General features: G+C 36.0%; 1 protein-coding gene across 4 annotated transcripts in view; it reads right to left on the bottom strand.

The window, feature by feature from the left end:
- Window positions 1–23,990, bottom strand: part of CCSER1 (coiled-coil serine rich protein 1) — a 1,444,871-nt gene that overhangs the window by 438,359 nt on the left and 982,522 nt on the right. The window lies entirely within an intron of this gene.

The following is a 23,990-nucleotide window of genomic DNA, read 5'->3' as shown; positions in this document are numbered from 1 at the left end:
TTATTTCTGAGGACTCTGTTCTGTTCCATTGGTCTATATCTCTGTTTTGGTACCAGTACCATGCTGTTTTGGTTACTGTAGCCTTGTAGTATAGTTTGAAGTCAGGTAGCGTGATGCCTCCAGCTTTGTTCTTTTGACTTAGGATTGTCTTGGAGATGCGGGCTCTTTTTTGGTTCCATATGAACTTTAAAGCAGTTTTTTCCAATTCTGTGAAGAAACTCATTGGTAGCTTGATGGGGATGGCATTGAATCTATAAATTACCTTGGGCAGTATGGCCATTTTCACGATATTGATTCTTCCTATCCATGAGCATGGTATGTTCTTCCATTTGTTTGTGTCCTCTTTCATTTCACTGAGCAGTGGTTTGTAGTTCTCCTTGAAGAGGTCCTTTACATCCCTTGTAAGTTGGTTATCACTATACAAGCCTTACAGTTACGCTGAAGACAGATTTAAAGATAGAAATGAAAGAAAAATACTCACTATCACAGAAACACACTTAATTATATAGCCCACAGACCCTAAAATGTAACTACATTATCCAGATTTCAAAGCAACCAGCTAACTCTACCACAGCAGGATCAAAACCTCACATATTAATATTAAGCTTAAATGTAAATGGTCTAAACACCCTACTTAAAAGGTAGAGTGGCAAGCTGGAAACAAAACAAGACCTAACCTTTTTCTGCCTTCAAGAGAACATCTCACATGTAATGACATCAATAGGCTCAAAGTAAAGGAACAGAGAAGAACTATATGCAAATGGATAACAAAAAAGAGTAGGGAACACTATTCACGTGTTAGATAAAACATACTTTAAACCAATGGCAATAACAAAAGACAATGAAGAGCATTACATAATGATATTAGTTTCAATTGAACAAGAAGACCGAACTATCTTAAACATATATGTACCCAGTTTGGGAGGATCCAGATTCATAAACAAGTACTTCCAGACCAATAGAAAGACATAGACAGACACCGAATAATAGGGGGTACTTTAACACCCCATTAACAGTGTTAGATCATCAAGGCAGAAAACTAACAAAGAAATATTGAACTTAAATTCAAAACACGACCAATTAGACCTAATGACATCAACAGAGTATTCCACCTAAAATCAAAGAATATATATTCTTCTCATCTGCACATAGTACATACTTTAAGACTGGCAATATTCTGGGCCATAAAGCAAGTCTCAATAAAATTTTAAAAACTCAAAATCCAATCAAGCATATTCTAGAACCATAGTAGAATAAAAATTAGAAATCAATATGAAGAGCATCTGTAAAAAATCATACAATTACACAGAAACTAAATAACTTTTTTCTGAATGCCCTTTGTACAAACAATTAAATTAACGCAGAAATCCAAAACTTGTTTGAAATAAGAGAAAACAAAGACAGAACATACCAAAATCTCCAGAATGTGTTTTAAAAAGTGTTAGGAAGACAGATTATAGTGCTAAATGCTTACATCAAGAAGACAGAAAGATGTCAAATTAAGAATATAACATCACACCTGGAAACTAGAAAAAATGACAACAAAGTAACCCCAAAGGTACCATCAGAAAAAAAATAACTAAAATCCAAACAGAACTAAATGAAATTGAGACCCAAAAATTCATACGAAAGATCAACAAAAATAAAAATTGGTTCTTTGAAAGAATAAACGAGGTCTATAGACCATTATCTAGACTCACAGAGACAAAAAGAGAGGAGATCCAAATATGCAACTCAGAAACAACAAAAACGACATTATAACCAGTCCCACAGAAATACAGAAGATCCTTAGAGACCATTATTAGCACCTATATGCACATAAACTAGAAAATGTAGAAAAAAAATGGATAAATTCCTGGAAACACATGACCAACAAATATTGAATCAAGAAGAAACCCTGAACAGACCAATAATGAGTTCTAAAATTGAGTCAGTGATTTAAAACACCTACCAAATAATAAAAACCCTTTGTATATTCTACCAGAGAAACAAAGGTACAAAAGTTACTGAGACTATTCCAAAAAATCAAAAAGGAGGAACTTATCTCTAACACATTGTATAAAGTGAGCCTTGTCTTGATACCAAAATCTCACAGACACAATAAAAAAAGGAAACTATAGGCTAATATCCCTGATGAACATAGATACAAAAAGCCTCAATAAAATACTGCCAAACCAAACCCAGAAGTACATAAAACAGTTAATTCAACACAATCAAATAGGCTTTATTCAGGGGATGCAATGTGGGTTCAACATACACCAATCAATAAGTGTGATTTACCACATAAACAGAATTGAAAACAAAAACCATATGATAATCTCAATAGATGAAAAAATCTTTCAATAAAATACAACACCACTTCACGGTTAAAAAACAAAAAACAAAACAAAACAAAAAACTAAAGACACTAGGCAGAGAAGTAACATACTTCAAAATAATAAGAGCCATCTATGACAAACCCTTCACCAACATTATACTGAATGGGCCAAAGCTAGAGGCATTCACCCTAAGACCCAGGACAAGACAAGAATGCCTGCTCACACAACTCCTATTCAACATAGTACTGGAAGTCTTAATTAGAGCAATAAGGTAAGAGAAATAAATAAAAGGCATACAAATAGAAAAAGATGTCAAATTATCTCTCTTTACTGATGACATAATCTTATACCTAGAAAATGCTACATACTCTGCCAAAAGGTACCTAAAGCTGATAAACAACTTCAGTAAAGTTTCAGGATACAAAGTATATATACAAAAATATTTGGCATTTCTACACATCAATAATGTTCAAAAATTGAGAGCCAAATTATGAAAACAACAGCAATCAAATTCACAATAGCCACACACACACACACACAAAAATACCTAGAAATACATCTAACCAAGGAGGGAAAAGATCTCTACCAGCAAAACTACAAAAAACTGCTGAAAGAGATCAGTGATGACACAAACAAATGAAAAAATATTCCATGCTCATGGACTGGAAGAATCGGTATCCTTAAAATGGCCATATTGCCCAAAGCAATCTACAGATTCAACACTGTTCCTATAAAATTAGCAACATCATTTTTCACAGTATTAAGAAAAACTATTCTAAAATTCAGATGGAACAAAAAGAGTTCAAATAGCCAAATTAATCCTAAGCAAAAAGAACAAAGCAGGATGGATTACATTACCAAAATGCAAACTACCTTACAAAGTTACAGTAACCAAAAGAGCATGGTGCTGGTACTAAAACAGACACATAGTCTAATGGAAGAGAATAGAGAACTCAGAAAAAAAAGAAAAAAAAAAAAAGCCACACACCTACAACTACCTAATCTTTTACAAAGTCTACAAAAATACACTATAAGGAAAGGACTCTCTATTCAACAAATGATACTGCAATAACTGGCTAACTATATGCAGAAGAATGAAACTAGACTCCTACTTTTCAATTCTTGTATACTTGTACATATACAAGAATTAAGGTGGATTAAAGATTTAAAAGTAAAATCTTGAACTATGAAAATCCTATAAGAAAACCCAGGAAACACTATGTTGAACATCAGCCTTGGCAAATAATTGATGATTAAGTACTCAAAAGCAATCACAACAAAAACAAAAATTACAAAGTAGATCTAATTAAATTATAAAGCTTTTGCACAGCAAAAGAAACTAATAGAGTGTATTAGTTTGTTCTCACTTTGCTAATAAAGACATACCCAACACTGGGTAATTTATAAAGGAAAGAAGTTCAATGGATTAACAGTTTCACATGGATAGGGAGGCCTCACAATCATGGCAGAAAGCAAGAGAGAGTCAAAGGCACGTCTTACATGCTGGCAGGCAAGAGAGAGCTTGTTCAGGTGAACTCTCCTTTATGAAACCATGAGATTTTGCGACACTTATTTACTACCACAAGAACAGTATGGGGGAAACTGCGCCCATGATTCAATTATATCCACCTGTCCCCAACCCTTGACATGTGGGGATTATTACAATTCAAGGTGAGATATGGGTGGGGACACAATGAAACCACATCACAGGGTAAGCAGAAAATCTACAGAATTGTACAAAATATTCACAAATTTTGAATCTGACAAAGACCTAATATCCGGAATCTATAAGGAACTTGAAACAACTAATTAAAAAAAAATCAATAAAGACATGAACAGACACTTCTCAAAAGAAGACATGCAAGCAGCTAACAAATATATGAAAAAATGCTCAAAATCTCTAATCATCAAATAAATACCAATAAAAACAACAATGAAATACCATCTCTTATGAGTCAGAATGGCTTTTATTAAATAGACAAAAAACAACTGTTGGTGAGGCTGCAGAGAAACAGGAATGCTTATACGCTGTTGGTTGGGACATTAACTTAATTCAACCACTGTAGAAAGCAGTTTAGAGATTTCTTAAAGAACTAAAAATAGAACTATCATTCCACCCAGTAGTCACATTACTGGGTATTTATCCAAAGGAAAAGAAATTGTTCTACCAAAAAGACACACACACTCATATGTCCATTGCAGCACTATTCACAATAGCAAAGACCTGGAATCAACCTAGGTGCCCATCAGTAGTGGACTGGATAAAGAAAATGTGGTACATACACACCATGAGATACTACACCATCATAAAAAAGAATGAAATTGGGCCAGGCACGGTGATTCATGCCTGCAATCCCAACACTTTGGGAGGCCAAGGCAGGTGGATCACCTGAGGTCAGGAGTTCGAGACCACCCTGGCCAACATGGTGAAAACCAGTCTTTACTAAAAATACAAAAATTAGTTAGTTTTGGTCGTGGGTGCTTGTAATCCCAGATACTCAGGAGGCTGAGGCAGGAGAATCACTTGAAATCAAGAGGTAGAAGTTGCAGTGAGCTGAGGTCATGCTACTTCTTCACACCAGCCTGGGTGACAGAGTGAGACTCTGTCTCAAAAAAAAAAAAAAAAAAAAAAAAAAAAAAAAAGAAATCATATTCTTCGCAGCAACATGGATGGAGCTGGAAGCCATTATCCTAAATAAATTAACATAGAAACAGAAAACCAAATACCACAGGTTTTCACTTTTAAATGGGAGCTAACCATCAGACATACATGACCATAAACATGACAACAGTACACACTGGGTACTATAAAAGCTGGGAGGGAAGAAGGGGTGCCAGGGTTGAAAAACTACCTATTGGATGCTATGCTCACTACTTGGGTGACAGATCCAATCATATTACAAACTTCAGCATCATACAATATATCCCTGTATCAAAACTGGATATGTACCCCCTGAAACTAAAATAAAGTTGAAATTTTAAAAAGTAATAAAAGAAAAGAAAAGAAAACTTAATCAGATGTCTTCCTTAATAACAGGCTACATTAGAATACTATGTGGGAATGTAATTTAGGCATCAAAAGCAATCAATGAAAAACCATGATCTGCAACTACTAATTTTCATTGCAAAAATGGTGTCACTCCAGTTGAGTAATTAATTTTTACTAGGAGAAAGGTAGAGATTGTATGAAAAAAATTTCCTCTTTAATAAAACATGATGAATTGATACTTTCTCAAATTGCAAATGGTAAAGATTGTGTTTTATACTTTTTATTGACTAAGAAAAGAAGAACATAAATATATTCTAATAGTCAAAATATTAAGTATTTTTTAAGATATAGCTTTTAAAAATTATTCTAAATCTGAAAGAACAAGAGCTTAGAAAACAGTTTTATTATTGGAGTTCTAAAGGACTACTATTAAGCAATATTACCAACAAATTGATATCTTAAAAGTAAAATATATTTAATATTTTTAGTATAATTTATACAGCAGTAATAATCACACCAAAATGAACTAAAATCCTTTTATTTTCTGCTTTTCTATTATCGTTTTCTCATCTTTATACTATGTTACCAAATATAAATGGTGTGGTTCAAGGAAGGGAACAATTTTTCTAATATATATTAAGAGTCTGAAGTGTAAATCTAAAAATAATTTCAGACACACTACCTTTATTCCTAATAACTATCTAACCAGTCATTAGGAATAAAGCACAATGTCAGTGAGATCATTTTTCATTATTTCTGTGCAACTATAAAATAACTATTTAATAAGAATCATCTCATTTAACAAAATTAAACAAGAAATATTTTACTTACTCCCACAGTAGAAGTAATTTCTCCTCAGTTAACTTTTTCTCATGAACAAGTACTTTATTTATACCTTTTCAAAATAAGAAGCTGTAAAGCAAACTAGTCTCAATGGACTGGCTGAAAAAGAGCATCTGGCAAATCTATACAAAAGGGGGCAGTTCCAAGATGGCCAAACAGGAACAGCTCCAGTCTGCAGCTCCCAGTGTGAGTGACGCAGAGACAGGTGATTTCTGCATTTCCAACTGACGTACCGGGTTCATCTTACTGGACTTGTCAGACAGTGGGTGCAGAGCGAGGCATCACCTCACCCAGGAAGCACAAGGGGTCAGGGAATTCCCTTTCCTAGCAAAGGGAAGCTGTGACAGACAGTACCTGGAAAATTGGGACACTCCCACCCTAATACCAGACTTTTCCAACAGACTTAGCAAATGGCACACCAGGAGATTATATCCTGCAGCTGGCTAGGAGGGTCCCATGCCCAAGGAGCCTTGCTTACTGCTATCACAGCAGTCTGAGCTCACACTGCAAGGTGGCAGCAAGGGTGAGGGACAGGCATCCGCCATTGCTGAGGGTTGAGTAGATAAACAAAGCCATCTGGAATCTCAAACTGGGTGGAGTCCACCACAACTCAAGGAGGCCTGCCTGCCTCTGTAGACTCCACCTCTGGGGGCAGGGCATAGCTGAACAAAAGGCAGCAGAAACTTCTGCAGACTTAAACGTCCCAGTCCGACAGCTTTGAAGAGAGTAGTAGGGTTCTCCCAGTATGGAGTTTGAGATCTGAGAACGGACAGACTGCCTCCTCAAGTGGGTCCCTGATCCCCGAGTAGCCTAACTGGGAGGCACCTCCCAGTAGGGGCCGACTGACACCTCATCCGGCCAGGTGCCCCTCTGAGACGAAGCTTCCAGAGGAAGGATCAGGGAGCAACATCTGCCATTCTGCAATATTTGCTGTTCTGCAGCCTCTGCTGGAGATACCCAGGCAAACAGGGTCTGGAGTGGACCTCCAGCAAACTCCAACAGACCTGCAGCTGAGGGTCCTGACTGTTAGAAGGTAAACTAACAAACAGAAAGGACATCCACACCAAAACCCCATCTGTATGTCACCATCATAAAAGACCAAAGGTTGATAAAACCACAAAGATGGAGAGAAACCAGAGCAGAAAAGCTGAACATTCTAAGAATGAGAGCACCTCTTCTCCTCCAAAGGAACGCAGCTCCTCGCCAGCAACGGAACAAAGTTGGACAGGGAATGACTTTGACAAGCTGAGAGAAGAAGGCTTCAGACGACTGGTAATAACAAACTTCTCCAAGCGAAACGAGGATATTCAAACCCATTGCAATTAAGCTAAAAACCTTGAAAAAAGATTAGACTAATGGCTAACTAGAATAAACAGTGTAGAGAAAACCTTAAATGATCTGATGGAGCTGAAAACCACGGCGCGAGAACTACATGATGCATGCTTCAGTAGCCGATTTGATCAAGTGGAAGAAAGGGTATGAGTGATTGCAGATCAAATAAATGAAATGATGCAAGAAGAGAAGTTTAGAGAAATAAAGAGTAAAAATAAATGAACAAAGCCTCCAAGAAATATGGGACTATGTGAAAAGACCAAATCTACGTCTGATTGGTGTACCTGAAACTGATGGGAAGAATGGAACCAAGTTGAAAAACACTCTTCAGGATATTATCTAAGAGAACTTCCCCAACCTAGTGAGGCAGGCCAATATTCAAATTCAGGAAATACAGAGAATGCCACAAAGACACTCCTTGAGAACAGCAACTCCAAGACACATAATTGTCAGATTCACCAAAGTTGAAATTAAGGAAAAAATGTTAAGGGCAGCCAGAGAGAAAGGTCAGGTTACCGACAAAGGGAAGCCCATCAGACTAACTGCATATCTCCTGGCAGAAACTCTACAAGCCAGAAGAGAGTGGGAGCCAATATTCAACATTCTTAAAGAAAGAATTTTCAAACAAGAATTTCATATCCCGCCAAACTAAGCTTCATAAGTGAAGAAGAAATAAAATCCTTTACAGACAAACAAATGCTGAGAGATTTTCTCACCACCAGGCCTGCCTTACAAGAGCTTCCGAAGGACACACTAAACATGGAAAGGAGCAAACGGTATCAGCCACTGCAAAAACATGCCAAATTGTAAAGAACATCAATGCTAGGAAAAAACTACATCAACTAACAAGCAAAATAACGAGCTAACATCATAATGACAGTATCAAATTCACAAAAAACAATATTAACCTTAAATGTAAAAGGGCTAAATGCTCCAGTTGAAAGACACAGACTGGCAAATTGGATAAAGAGTCAAGACCATCAGAGTGCCGTATTCAAGAGACCCATCTTACATGCAGAGACACACATAGGCTCAAAATAAAGGGATGGAGGAAGATCTACCAAGCAAATGGAAAACAAAAAAAAAAAAAAAAAGGAGGGGTTGCAGTCCTAGTCTCTGAAAAAACACACTTTAAACCAACAAATATCAAAAGAGACATAGAAGGCCATTGCATAATAGTAAAGGAATCTATTCAGCAAAAAGAGCTAACTATACTAAACATATATGAACCCAATACAGGAGCTCCCAGATTCATAAAGCAAGTCCTTAGAGACCTACAAAGAGACTTAGACTCACACACAATAATAATGGGAGACTTCAACACTCCACTGTCAACATTAGACAGATCAACAAGACAGAAAGTTAAGAAGGATATACAAAAATTGAACTCAGCTCTGCACCAAGCAGACCTAATAGACGTCTACAGAACTCTCCACTCCAAATCAACAGCATATACATTCTTCTCAGCACCACATCACACTTATTCCAAAATTGACCACATAGTTGGAAGTAAAGCACTCCTCAGCAAATGTAAAAGAACAGAAATCACAACAAACTGTCCCTCAGACCACAGTGCAATCAAACTAGAAGTCATGATTAAGGAACTCATTCAAAACTACACAAATACATGGAAACGGAACAACCTGCTAATGAATGACTACTGGGTATATAATAAAATGAAGGCAGAAATAAAGATGTTCTTTGAAATCAATGAGAACAAAGACACAATGTATCAGAATCTCTGAGACACATTTAAAGCAGTGTGTAGAGGGAAATTTATAGCACTAAGTGCCCACAAGAGAAAGCAGGAAAGATCTAAAATTGACACCCTAACATCACAATTAAAAGAACTAGAGAAACAAGAGCAAACACATTCAAAAGCTAGCAGAAGGCAATAAATAACTAAGATCAGAACAGAACTGAGGGAGATAGAGACACACACAAAAAAACCCTTCAAAAAATCAGTGAATCCAGGAGCTGATTTTTTGAAACGATCAACAAAATTGATAAGACTGCTAGCAAAACTAATAAAGAAGAAAAGAGAGAAGAATCAGATAGATGCAATAAAAAATGATAAAAGGGATATCACCACCAATCCCAAGGAAATACAAACTACCATCAGAGAACACTATAAACACCTCTATGCAAATAAACTAGAAAATCTAGAAGAAATGGATAAATACACCCTCCCAAGACTAAACCAGGAAGAAGTTGAATCCCTGAATAGATCAATAACAGGTTCTGAAATTGAGGCAATAATTAATAGCCCACCAACCAAAAAAGTCCAGGACCAGATGGATTTACCACTGGATTCTACCAGAGGTACAAAGAAGAGCATGTACCATTCCTTCTGAAACTATTCCAATCAGTAGAAAAAGAGGGACTCCTACCTAATTCATTTTATGAAGCCAATGTCATCCTGATACCAAAGCCTGGTAGAGATACAATTAAAAGAAGAGAATTTTAGACCAATATCCCTGATGAACATCAATGCAAAAATACTGAAAAAAATACTGGCAAACCAAATCCAGCAGCCCATCAAAAGTCTTATCCACTATGATCAAGTTGGCTTCATCCCTGGGATGCAAGGCTGGTTCAACATACACAAATCAATAAACGTTATACATCATATAAACAGAACCAAAGACAAAAACCACATGATTATCTCAATAGATGCAGAAGAGGCCTTCGACAAAGTTCAACAGCCCTTCATGCCAAAAACTCTCAATACATTAGGTATTGATGGGACGTATCTCACAATAATAAGAGCTATTTATGACAGACCCACAGCCAATATCATACTGAATGGGCAAAAAGTGGAAGCATTCCCTTTGAAAACTGGCACAAGACAGGGAGGCCCTTTCTCACCACTCCTATTCAACATAATGTTGGAAGTTCTGGCCAGGGCAATTAGGCAAGGGAAAGAAATAAAGGGTATTCACTTAGGAAAAGAGGAAGTCAGATTGTCCCTGTTTGCAGATAACATGATTGTATATTTAGAATACCCCATTGTCTCAGCCCAAAATCTCCTTAAGCTGACAAGCAACTTCAGCAAAGTCTCAGGATACAAAATCAAAGTGCAAAAATCACAAGCTTTCCTATACACCATAACAGACAAACAGAGAGCCAAATCATGAGTGAACTCCATTCACAATTGCTTCAAAGAGAGTAAAATACCTAGGAATCCAATTTACAAGGGATGTAAAGGACCTCTTGAAGGAGAACTACAAACCACTGCTCAACGAAATAAAAGAGGACACAAACAAATGGAAGAACATTCCATGCTCACAGATAGGAAGAATTAATGTCATGAAAATGGCCATACTGCCCAAGGTCATTTATAGATTCAATGCCATTCCCATCAAGCTACCAATGACTTTCTCCTCAGAATTGGGGGAAAAAAAGAAAACTACTTTAAAGTTTATATGGAACCAAAAAAGAGCCCGCATTGCCAAGACAATCCTAAACCAAAAGAACAAAGCTGGAGGTATCACACTACCAGACTTTAAAATATACTACAAGGCTACAGTAACCAAAACAGCATGATACTGGTACCAAAACAGAGATATAGACCAATGGAACAGAACAGAGCCCTCAGAAATAATACCACACATCTACAACCATCTGATCTTTGACAAATCTGACAAAAACAAGAAATGAAGAAAGGATTCCCTATTTAATAAATGGTGCTGGGAAAATTGGCTAGCCATATGTAGAAAGCTGAAAATGAATCCCTTCCTTACACCTTATACAAAAATTACTTCAAGATGGATTAAAGACCTAAATGTTAGACCTAAAACCATAAAAACACTAGAAGAAAACCTAGGCAATACCATTCAGGACATAGGCATGGGCAAGGACTTCATGACTAAAACACCAAAAGCAATGGCAACAAAACCAAAATTGACACATGGGATCTAATTAAACTAAAGAACTTCTGCATAGCAAAAGAAACTACCATTAGAGTGAACAGGCAATATGCAGAATGGGAGAAAATTTTTACAATCTACTCATCTGACAAAGGGCTAATATCCAGAGTCTACAAAGAACTTAAACAAATTTACAAGAAAAAGTCAAACAAACCCATCAAAAAGTGGGCAAAGATATGAACAGACACTTCTCAAAAGAAGATATTTATGCAGCCAACAGACACATGAAAAAATGCTCAGCATCACTAGCCATCAGAGAAATGCAAATCAAAACCACAATGAGATACCATCTCACACTACTTAGAAAGGCCATCACTGAAAAGTCAGGAAACAACAGGTACTGGAGAGGATGTGGAGAAACAGGAACACTTTTACATTGTTGGTGGGACTGTAAACTAGTTCAACCATTGTGGAAGACAGTGTGGCGATTTCTCAAGGATCTAGAACTAGAAAGACCATTTGACCAAGCCATCCCATTACTGGGCATATACCCAAGGGATTATAAATCATGCTGCTATAAAGACACATGCACACATATGTTTATTGCGGCACTATTCACAATAGCAAAGACTTGGAACCAACCCAAATGTTCATCAGTGATAGACTGGATTAAGAAAATGTGGCACATATGCACCATGGAATAGTATGCAGCCATAAAAAAGGATGAGTTCATGTCCTTTGTAGGGACATGGATGAAGCTAGAACCATCATTCTGAGCAAACTATCACAAGGACAGAAAACCAAACACCGCATGTTCTCAGTCATAGGTGGGAGTTGAACAATGTGAACACTTGGACACAGGGTGGGGAACATCACACAATGGGGCCTGTCATGGGATGGGGGGAGCAGGGAGGGATAGCATTAGGAGATATACCTAATGTAAATGATGAGTTAACGGGCGCAGCACACCAACATGGCACATGTATACATATGTAACCAACTTGCAGTTTGTGCACATGTACACTAGAACCTAAAGTATAATTAAAAAAAAAAAAAAAGAAAAAATCTATACAAAAAGGTTTCAGGGAATCAACTGGTATTGCTTTTATTTTTAATCATTGTTCTTTTTGTTGGTTACAAATGTATATTAGACACTAGATAAGTGTTTAACATAATTTCCAAAATTTAATTTTCTCGATTTCACATGTCAGCTCTACTCTTAAATGTTACCACAAGTATTTGTGATATTTTATGTGCATTTTGCTGTGGGTGTGAAAGATAGCTTTTTATTAATCAGAACACTTCAGGACTCCAACACTCTACTCCTGCAAAGTTCCGAACTACAGTAACTATGTTTGTCCCCTTCTCTGCATCACACTACCTCTTGTATGTTTTTTTTTTTTTTGTTCAATATCTGCTAAGAGAAAAGTGCAAATCTCAGTGCACTTAGAAATAATAAAGTCTCTTATTATAACTTGATTCTTTTACAAATTGAGAAAAATCAGTCCTCAAATTGTTGTTCTGAGGAAGAATGTAGCAAAATGCTCAGCACAAAAAAGACGATAAGTGGTATTTAAATAGTAAAGATAGAGAATCAATCTCGTTTCCCATCAATGGTGGAATGGATAAAAAAAAATATGGTACATATATACCTTGGAATACTACGCAGTCATAAAAAATAGTGAAAACATCATGTCTATTGCAGCAACATGGATTTAGCAGGAGGTCATTATTCTAAATAAATTAACCCAAGAGCAGAAAACCGAATACCACATGTTTTTACTTAAAAGCAGGAGCTAAACACTGAGTACTCAGGGACATAAAGATGGCAACAACAGACACCAGGGACTACTTGAGCAAAGAGGAAGGGAGAGGGACAAGGGTTGAAAAGCTACCTATGGTGTACTATGCTCACCACCTGTGTGACAGATCATTCATAGCCCAAACCTCAGCATCATGCCATATGTCCACGTAACTAACCTGCAATGTATCCCCAGAATCTAAAATAAAGGTAGAACTTATTTTTTAAAAAAGAGCTTTTGTCAACATTTGTATAATTACTATTTAAAGTGAATTTCTGAATTACCTATTAAGTTAGGGTTTTTGGTTTTACGGAAAGCTACCAAGTTTAAATTTTTAAATTATAAAATCAAATTATTTCAGTAAAAATGTGTGTGTCATAGCCAGTAAAAATGAAGAGAGAACCTCAGTTTCTCTCATATTGTATAAGTAGGCACAGTTACAAAAAAAATAAGAACCGTGATTCACAAGTAGTTTTGTAAAAACAAAATAACTCAAAATGAATAAATAGATTTTGATAAACAAAACCTATCTTTATCAAATATTGGTGATATTTCACATGGGGTAAAATTTGAATAAATTCATACTTTTCATTTTTTCTACATACATCTCACAATACTATTTCACAGTTTAAATATAAGATATCCATTACATTCAGAAAACACAAAGAATTTTCCTAATGTTGGGGAACTTACTTTTTATACAAACTTATAAATTAAATAGTATTGAAAAGAAAGATTTTAGGGTATCCATTGTAGGTCAGGATGGGAGATGGAAAAGATTAGAATTCTGGGTAAAAGAATTTAAAGATGTTCACAGGATGATGATAACACAGCAAAGTAAACAGGCAATTAAAACAGATGACTGTAATTGCTAATAGAGAATATTAACTGTCAGTCCACACATCTTTGAAGGAAACAACTCCAACAAAGAGGGTAGAATGAGGATGAAGGAGGAGAGGACACTGTAGATAAAGGAAAAAACACTGGCAAATTTATGAGGTGTGAAGAGTAGTGTTTATTTTATTTTATTTATTTATTTATTTATTTATTTATTTATTTATTTATTTTTTGAGACGGAGTCTCGCTCTGCCGCCCAGGCTGGAGTGCAGTGGCCAGATCTCGGCTCACTGCAAGCTCCACATCCCGGGTTCACGCCATTCTCCTGCCTCAGCCTCCCGAGTATCTGGGACTACAGGCGCCCGCCACCTCGCCCGGCTAGTTTTTTTTATTTTTTAGTAGAGACGGGGTTTCACCGTGTCAGCCAGGATGGTCTCGATCTCCTGACCTCATGATCCGCCCGTCTCGGCCTCCCAAAGTGCTGGGATTACAGGCTTGAGCCACCGCGCCCGGCGAGTAGTGTTTAAATTGATGAACTGCAAGATGTTCAGTGTAGTTGCTCCAAGAAGTTGATGTGAGATAGGGGTAGATGACTGGACTGGAAGGTTCAGGGACATTAGAGGAGCAATTTTGGATGATAAAACATTGGATTTGAAATACAAGAAAATAAGGATTTGGAAACTAAAATTTTTTACTGTGACCAATATAACACCACATACTTTGGTATGTCAATAAATATAGGTGATAAGAATAAAATTTTAATGTCCGGCAACATAATGTATGTATGTCATTACCCCAGCAGTTAAGTTATTCAATTATTTGCATATATGATTCAGGTTTATACAAATATACTCATGATTCACAAGACCATCAAATATAGATTAGTTAGAAGATATTTTTAAAAAATAAACTTACAGGAAAGTTGTGAAAATAATATAACCAACTCTTTTCATGCAGCACCCAGGTTCCCTACTTGTGAATATCTTAGCCATATATGTTTAATACTTTTCCTTTCCTTCCTCCTCTCTCACCCAACTTTTTTCTTCTGTCTCTCTGCTTTTTCTTTTGTGTATATGTGTTCGTGTGTGTGTGTGTGTAGGTGTCTATGCATCTAATATTTCTTAATAAATCAGTTGAATGTAAGTTGCAGATAAGTTCATACCACTCCTAAAAATTTGTGTGAATTTCCTAAGTTGAAAGGATACTCTGCCATACTGCAATAAATCATCTAAATCAGCAAATGAACATCAAAAACAATTCCACCATCTAGAATACGATTTATCACAGTGACTCCATTCAAATTTTCACAATTATTCCAATAATTTCCTTTGTAGACAGTTTTTTCTTCTGGTCTAGGATCCATTTTTTTTGGTCATGTCTTTTTAGCCTTTTTCAACTGTAAGCAGTTCCTGAATCTTACCTTTCCTTTGTGACTGTAATACGTTTTTAAGAGCATGGACAGTTAGCTTACAGAATGCCCTTCAGCTTGAATTTATCTAATATTTCTTTACAATTAGTTTTAGATTCTGTACTTTCATCACAGATATTAAAAATATGTTGACTTGTCCTATTACTAGTGATATTTCATTAAGATTATGGCTTCAACCATCACTGCAAAGTTACTGTTTTTTCTTTTGTAGTCAGCAAGTGGGGGGAAATTAAGTAGGAAGAGCATTTTTTTTTTTTTCTTTTTTTTTCCTTTGAGACAGAGTCTCTCTCTGTCACCAGGCTGGAGTGGAGTGGTGCGATCTTGGCTCACTGCAACTTCTGCCTCACTGCCTCTGCTCACTGCAACCTCTGCCTCACACAATTCTCCTGCCTCAGCCTCCCGAGTAGCTGGGACTACAGGCATGTGCCACCACACCCACTAATTTTTGTATTTTTAGTAGAGACAGGGTTTCCCCATGTGGGCCAGGATGGTCTCAATCTCTTGACCTCGTGATCTGCCCACCTCGGCCTCCCAAAGTGCTGGGATTACAGGCGTGAGCCACCGCACCTGACCAGGAGGAATATTTTAAGATTGAAAATATTCCTTTCTCAACAAATTTTCAGTGCCTAATTTTAACATCCATTGAAGATTTTTGTCTGAATCAATTTCTGTTGTGATGGCCGCTAAATGGTGAATTTCTTGTTCCTACATTTATTAGTTGAAATTTTATTATAAGGAATAATTTTCCAGTCTCCCCATTTATTTGCTTAATATTTGTCTCTTTGTATCAGTATGAACTCAAGAATTCCTATTTTATTCAGTATGTTAGAATCTGTTTAATTTGTTATTACCAGTATTCAATTTGATGCTCGAATTATCCCAGATTATCTGAAGATTCTTTTTTTTTTTTTTTTGTGGAGACAGGGTCTTGCTGTGTTGCCCAGACTAGAGTGAAGTGTTGCAGGAGTGCAGTAGCGTGAGTGGCATGATCACAGCTCACTGTAACCTAGAATCCTGGGCTCAAGTGATCCTTTCACCTCAGCCTCCCAAGTACCTAGGACTACAGGCATGGGTCACTACATCCCAATAATATTTTTATTTTTATTTTTTTATTTTTTGTAGAGACAGCATCTGTCTATGTTACCCAGTCTGGTCTCTAACTCCTGGCCTCAAGGGATCCTCCTAACTCTGGGTGAAGATTCTGAAAGCTGGATTCCACGTTTTATTTTTTGAGCACTACTTTTTTTTTTTTTTCTTTTGAGACAGAATCTTGCTGTTGCCCAGGCTGGAGTACAGTGGCACAATCTCCGCTCACTGCAAACTCTGCCTCGTGGGTCCAAGCTATTCTTCTGCCCCAGCCTCCCAAGTAGCTGGGATTATAGGTATGTGCCACCTTGTCTGGCTAATTTTTGTATTTTTAGTAGAGATGGGGTTTTACCATGTTGATCAGGCTGGTCTCAAACTCCTGACCTCGTGATCTGCCTGCTTCGGCCTCCCACAGGGCTGGGATTACAGGCATGAGCCATCATGCCTGGCAAGCTCTACGTTATAAAACAAAATACTTCAGGCTCATCTTAAACTTTCATTGCCCCATCCCTGTAACCAGAAATTATTCTAAGAGCCCTGTTGTTTTTTAGTAAATAATGGTATTTAAAATTTGGGTGTTTGGTGGAATCACTGCTTCTGGGATGTAATTGCTTCTTATCTCTCTCAAAAGACATAGTTAGGAAATATATGTGTTATGAGCAACCACACATATACATTATTCTATCATCTATCTATCTATCTATCTATCTATCTATCTATCTATCTATCTATCTATCATCTTTCAGAAATCAAAAGTTCATACCAATGCCTCTAAGTCCAATTCAATTCTAGAGGCGTCAATTTACCTTCACTATTTCCATATTTTAAAATTTCTTCTCTAACAGGGAGTAATCAGATGCCCATTATGGTAAATATATTTACTCATTTGCTGACTTCCTATGTAATCAATATCTGACTTCACAAACTCCTTCCTCATCCGAATGACTCCTCTGTCCCACAGACAATCATAGCACCTTCCGAAACCTGAATTCTTATTGTTCCTACCTCACCAGACCCTATTTCAAAGGAATGAAAGAAAAACGAAAGAAAACAGAAGAAAAAGCAAAAGAAATGAAGGGAAAGGGAAGAGGAAGGGGCAGGAAGAGAAGGGAAGGGAAGAAAAGAGAAAGGAATCAATGAATATTATTTAAAGAAGAGAAGGTGAGAATAAAAGACAAGGAAAAGAACACACTAAAACAAAAGTTTTTAGTTGGAAAACAACATTCAGGACTCTTCAGTCTTCTAAATACTATTCAAAAATGTGTCATTTAGCTTCCCTATGCTAATGAATTTGTTTCAAACATAAACAAAGCCCTGACAAAATCTAACAGCAAGGATTATATCCCCAAGAAGTCAGATCTACAGTCTGCTAGGAAGAAATATTATTATGGTAAATATTTCATATTGCTTGTTGACGTTATGAAAATGCAGAGTAAGGAATCATAAGTCTCTGAGAGATCATATATTTTAAGATCAAGGATAGGTTTTTTATTCCACCCTTACATTTGAAGTTGTCTGTTCTAATCTGAAAGTTATGTTTCAGCTTAAATGTTACTACTTTATAAAACTTTTCTAATACTTCAAAAATGTTTAGATGCTGTTTTAAAATAAGCATCCAAATCTAGTAGTTAACCCAAGATAAGACAGATTGTAATTGCTTACATATGTTTGCTTCACTTGACTGTGAACTCCTTGAAGGGAGGGATGTTCATCTCATTCATTTTTGTATTGCAACCAGCAGAGGGCTTGGAAAATAAAACGTGCTTGGTAATTCTATCTGCAGAATTAACAAATACATTCTTCAGATCTCATTTTAATTGCAGGGCAATTGTGAAATAAATCTGGAGTCCAGAGAGTTTTCCAATGCTGTGATATTAGCACTTGCATATCCCAGTGTCAATTTCCTAATTTAGATGCAGCACTGCATTTCTCATGTGTTTACATTAATGCCCTCTGTGACCTTTTGTACACCTTCACAGTCCTTATTCATCTTATATTTTTATGGGTTTTTATTGATTTCCTAAATTAATTAACTCTGCACTAGTCACCCTTGAACTCCATCTTATTTATAGTCACCAACGTCATTTGAACTATGAAAAATTCATTTAATAGAACAACAAGCCAATTTAAACTTCTGTCATTTTCAGAAATGATGAATATATTCATTATTCATTTTCTACGTCTATGTGTAAGATATCAGAGTGCACTGGGTCTTCAATTTGAGAGGAATCTGGAGTTGTTTTGTTATTCTAAATCTAACTATGCTGTCTGAAAAGTCCAGGTAACTTATCTTTTTTAATCTTTAAAACAATATATAATCTAGATATCATCATCTTCATTTTGAAGTTAAGGTATATAAGCTCAGAGATTTTCGATCATTCATCCAAAATCACACAGCCAGCAAGCAGTGGAATGGCTACTCTACCTCTGTGCATCAATTCTGTGTCACATACCTTTCACTATTTCACCCCATTGTTCTCCCCAGCTCTTTTCTTTGAAATAGCTCAGAAAAGTTGAAAGACTAGTCCAATGATTATTGAGAGATTCTTCACCTAGATTCACCAGTTGTTACTGTTTGCTTTATCTACCTTTGCATGTGATTCTTTTTATAAAGCACACACTATCTATCTATCTATCTATCTATCTATCTATCTATCTATCTATCTATCTATCTCTATCTAGATGAATAGATTGATAAATAGATTAATATATATTAATTATGTATACACACAGATTTTTTTCTTTTAATGAGCTATCTGAAATTAGTTTTACACATTTGACACTTCACAATTAAATAATGCAGCATGTGTCTCCTGATAACAAAGGTATTATATACTGTATGTACACACATCACCTATATAGCAGTCTTGCTACAAATGTTTAGCCTGATTGAAGCAATGAGGAAACTATAAGACACAACCAGGTAGATGGGTGTTCTATACAACAACAGTGTGGAATCTTCCAAAATATTAGCATCATAGAATCCAAAAAAAAAAAAAAGAGGGGAGGACTGTTCTAGATTAAGGGGGACAAAATTACCTGAAAACTACAAACAGTATAACATTCTTAATTTGATCCTACATTGAATGAATAAAATAAAATAAAACCATCTATGAATGACACTTTCAGAACAGTGGGAAAAATGTAAATATGGGTAGCATATTAGATATCAGTCATCTATTATTTACACCATTATTTTTTAGAACCAAAACAGTAAGTGTATCTGGAACGTCGTTTTCTCTAAAATCTGTATACATATTTAGATCCACAGAATTATATTTTTGTAAGTTTTCTCTCATATACATGCATACAAATACAGATCCACATGAATTACATGTTTTTATTCTTTTTATTAACATAGCATGTGAACTCCTGTAGTTGTTTTCACTAGGTATCAAAGTTTTAGATGTAGTAATGCAAAAAAATACATATACAAATGTTTTAACTTAAATAGTATGTTTAATTAAAAATAAGTGAAAGTAATTCAAATTTTTCTTATGTACAGATCTTGAACTAGTTATTATTAACACTGCATTTTATGTAAGACAATTGGTTATTTCCTTCCTGATAGTGGAACAGTTGGAGATTACTTCTCTCACTATATGTAACACTTAAAAAAATTCAGATACTTAATCATAAACCACACAAGCCTTTAAAAGGAGCTGAGACGTATGAGTTAATTGAGATAATCAAATATATCAAATATACTTTGTGGCTAGTACGCCATGTATGTAACTTTTAATAACATAAAATATTTTATTTTATTTATTTATTTTTTTTTTTTGAGACGGAGTCTCGCTCTGTCGCCCAGGCTGGAGTGCAGTGGCGCGATCTCGGCTCACTGCAAGCTCCGCCTCCTGGGTTTACGCCATTCTCCTGCCTCAGCCTCCTGAGTAGCTGGGACTACAGGCGCCCGCCACCGCGCCCGGCTAATTTTTTGTATTTTTAGTAGAGACGGGGTTTCACCGTGGTCTCGATCTCCTGACCTTGTGATCCGCCCGCCTCGGCCTCCCAAAGTGCTGGGATTACAGGCGTGAGCCACCGCGCCCGGCAATATTTTATTATATAAAGAAGAAAGGCTATATAAGAGAGGAAAAGATGACCATGAGGATGAAGAAGGAGAGAAACTACAAAGAACGACGCTGAATAAAACAGATCATTCTCACATATACTTAGAACTGAGTAGGACCGGCTCAGGTAAAAAACAATTTCCTTCATTATGTAGAAACAATAGAGAATACAATGGCATTTAAGTGTAAGTTGGAGAGTTTATAAGTTCAAATTGAAAGACAAAGAAAATGTTGGTTATTACACTTAAAAATAGTCCGTTGAAATAAGCTATACTTTGCTCCTGCAACATTAATTTCTGTTTTTAAAATAATATATAAAAATAAGTCATTTAGAGTTTACTTTTAAAAATATTTTTTCTCCAAATCTGCTGACATAGGTTCTGATAATTATTTTAATTGATTGAAATTGAATTTAAATATAATTGACACAGCTACAGTACCTCTTACTGTAGGCATTCCCTTTATATTAGAGCTTGTTTTTCTTAAATAATACGTATTTAAAATTGTATATTAAAATATATACCTAGGAAGAGACAGAGCTCTATTTATATGATCCATAGCCTTTAACACAATAATTCATAAAACACTTCCTCAACCAATTTGGAGACATATTGAAAAAAAGACAACATATACAGATGAAATTCACTTCTTAGAGAAAACTTTATGTCCAGAACTTGAAAATTCCTAATCAATACAGGGCCTGGGTACATTTTGCCACCTAGATGGAATGAAACAAAATAATTTTCTCAAGGTAGACAACAGCATATTACTGGGCTGATAGAAATAATTTCTCCTATTTTTACAGAATAGAATAATTTATTGGCTCAGTTAATAATGTTGCTAAGTTTGTTTCCAGCACTGTAGTTACCTCTTTTTCCCAGGCTTTGTGTCTAAGAGGCCTTTGGTAATGGCTGTGTTTCATTTCAAATTCTTCTTTAACTCATCTGTCTCTGTGGGCATTCTTATTTTGGTTACATGGCTTAGTTTAAGTTTCCATTATATCTTACATATTATTGCATTACATTTTTCTTATCTCTTTGCTCCCAATCTCTATCTTATGCCATCTAACTTATGTCAAATTCTATTTCCATAGTTAAATGTCTAAATTTCAGATCTTACCTTGTTACTTTCTGTCAGAATTCACTATCTAGCTCTTTCCCCAACCTCTTTCTCTCTAACACAACCCTGATTTTCTTCAGGTCTCAGGTGGTAGCCTCATGTTGCGGGGATTCTAAGAATCATGATTCATCTAAGAACTAGTAATTCCATTTCCATATCTGGAATCATTTTCTGAGTGGGTTTATGAAAGGATTTTGGCCACTGAATCATAAGTTTTCTTATTTATTTACTTATTATTTTTAAGTTTTAGGATACATGTGCCATTATCCTTAGCAAACTAACACAGACAGAAGTTTTTTTACTAGGTAAAATTTCTAGGCAAAGCTCTTAATAAAAAACATTGGAAAAAAGCTTTGATCCTTCCTTTGGGTACTGTTTGAAAATGTGATGCTTGAAATTCAGCTATCTAGAAATTATAAGGAGAAACAAATATAGAGAAATAGAGTTGAAGCCATGCTTTCACTGAGTGGTTGAATTCACCATCCCTGAATCTACCTTATCACTATAGCTTCTTGTTATGTGAGATAATGGATGTCCTAATTTTTCTTTCAGTTAGGTCTTCTGTTAGTTGATACATAAATAAATTATACTACTCAGAATTCCCAATGTTTTCCCTAGTTACCCACCTGAGAAAATTCACAATATTCAGCATAGAATGCAAGTCATCTTGAATGATCAGTCTTGCTCTAGTCTAACTGTATTTTCAGGTGACCACTTTCCCCTTAGCCTGCTGTCACAGAGAACATTCAGAAACTCAGTCATAAGCCCTTTCAGTTCTCTGTGTCTTCTGCATTGTAACTTGAGTGAACCATGCCTGTCAACTCACTTGCCTCACTCCGAGCTCTTTGGCCAACTCATATTGTCTGATTTTTGCCCTTAGGGTTAGGAACAATCATAATTTCCTGATTTTGTTTTGCTTTGTATTAATTTCCAAAACAAACTATGTATGTGTAATCTTAGCAATTACATCATGCATACACCTGTTATGTTATCCAACTAGACCACTAGATTATAAATTCTTTTTGTTTAATGGGGAGTAGTTTTAGTTGAGAGGGAAGAAAATTCAAGAAATGACTGATAAAATGATGGGGTTTACACCTATCTGTCTTTGAAAACTGTACAAATTATTTCCTTTTAAAGTTGAAGAAGAGAATGAAATTTAATGTAATAGCCACTTGGAATGAAGGAAGCTGTAATGATTATAAAAGGAGGGTGTAATGGGTTTAGTTTGTTTATTTTGTCTTTGCTGACACTGCAGAGAGAGGAGTTAGAGGCAGAAACTGAAGGAAAAGATTAGGAAGAAACATGTGGGACTGAGCAAAAGCAGATTTAAGTGGAAGGTAACAATGAGAGTGTGAAATTCCGGCAGCAGACTCCTGATAACAGACATGGCATAGCTGACATCCACAGTGGCATGTGGGGGAGCAGCAGCAGGACTAACAGGATAAGATTCATGGCTGAACACTTTAGACTCCCCTGGGTATGCCAGAAATATGTTATAGGGGACTTTTGAAAAGGACTGAGCATCTGGGAGTGTCCCAGTGCAATGGAAATTTGAGCATGTATGCTAATGTGACCTTATTTGTCCCCAGAAGCAACAGCATTTTTGCCATTTGAGATGCATCCATATTCCAACTCATCTATAACAACGCCTTACACCCAGTAGGCATGCAATAACTATGTGCTAGATTGAACCAAATAAATGTGCCTAAATCTTCTATTAGTCATCACCAATCAGTACATTCTTGGTTATCCTCCAGGAGGTAGAAACATTCTGAGTTCGAAAATATTGTATTAACTATAAAGCAATTTTGCAAAATAAATACAATTGTATAATACTTAATAAAGGAATTGAGAAAATTTCTGTTTTATATTTTTCTTTTTCCAGGAACAACAAGCATATAAGGTAGTAAAAATAGTGAGGGCACTCAAAATCTCAAATTCATAGAGTTTTTAAAAAATTACCAGACTGCAAATGCAAATTTGTGCCTGCAACACTTTGCTGTCAAAATAAATTGATCTCTGTGTGAATGATAATACTTAAGCTTGTGGCCTTTCTGAGGAAATGCACCTGCAGCAGAATGACAAACGAGGGGAGGTGATTATTTGGCACATGGTCTCTACGGTTACAGGAACCTGTTTTGAAGTAGAAGTACAATCTCCTGAATAGTAGAACTGATTATATTTTTCAGGATCTCTCAATTCTATTTCATATATTTCCTGGACTTATTTTATCCATATAGTGCCCTTGGTAATTTCTAGGTCACAGGCATTCAGAATTCCATCACTATCACAG

The sequence above is a fragment of the Macaca fascicularis genome, chromosome 5, assembly GCF_037993035.2.
Source record: "Macaca fascicularis isolate 582-1 chromosome 5, T2T-MFA8v1.1".
Classification (NCBI taxonomy): domain Eukaryota; kingdom Metazoa; phylum Chordata; class Mammalia; order Primates; family Cercopithecidae; genus Macaca; species Macaca fascicularis.
This window is presented reverse-complemented; position numbering and strand designations above follow the sequence as displayed.